This window comes from Cebus imitator, unplaced genomic scaffold, assembly GCF_001604975.1.
Source record: "Cebus imitator isolate Cc_AM_T3 unplaced genomic scaffold, Cebus_imitator-1.0 Scaffold159, whole genome shotgun sequence".
Taxonomy (NCBI): domain Eukaryota; kingdom Metazoa; phylum Chordata; class Mammalia; order Primates; family Cebidae; genus Cebus; species Cebus imitator.
Window position 1 is genome coordinate 1,834,480 of NW_016107474.1, and position 719 is coordinate 1,835,198.

Here is a 719-nt window from a genome sequence, read left to right on the forward strand (position 1 = left end):
GGCTGTTCTCTCTCCCTTTCCTCCAGGGTGGCATGGTAAGCCCACGTGGCAGTCAGGCACTGCTGACCCTAGACGGGGAGGGAAGATGGTGAACACTGAAAGTGTGCACACACATGTTGAGAAATGAGTGTATGACAGAATATGTTGTTTACTAGGAAGAACGGTGCAAGGAAACCTAGCTCTCCACCCACCGCCAGAGTGGAAAACTATTTGGGGCATTCTGAAGTGGCAGGACAGTACATATTAAACACTGGTTAAAACAATTCTTTAAGCGCAGGACGTCTGACCCTGCCCCTGTGGCTCCCTCGTGGAGAATCCTTTTTGGCTTGTTTGTAATCACTGGTAAGCGGTCACCAGCTGCCTGCCTGGTATATTTTTGTGTTATGAGAAAATGCCGAACATCTGTTTGTTAATGATCATCACCTGTTGAGAGATAATACACGCGTGGGTCAGAGTCTGCTCTCCGCCCACAGCCTGCAATGCGGTCAGCCCCTGAGACTTTCAGCTCCGAAGGCTGTTGGCCCCCGATAGTCCCACTTTTTTGTCCTATCTGTGTGTCTCTCAGTTCCTTCAGTGCTGCATGGGTGGGGGTTTCCACAGTCAAGCTGGTTCTCCGTGCGCGCACACACACACACACACGAGATGAACACTGAAAGGGTACACACACATCCCTGGAGCCTCCCTCAGGCGCTATATCGGTTGAGCAGGAGCACAACAGT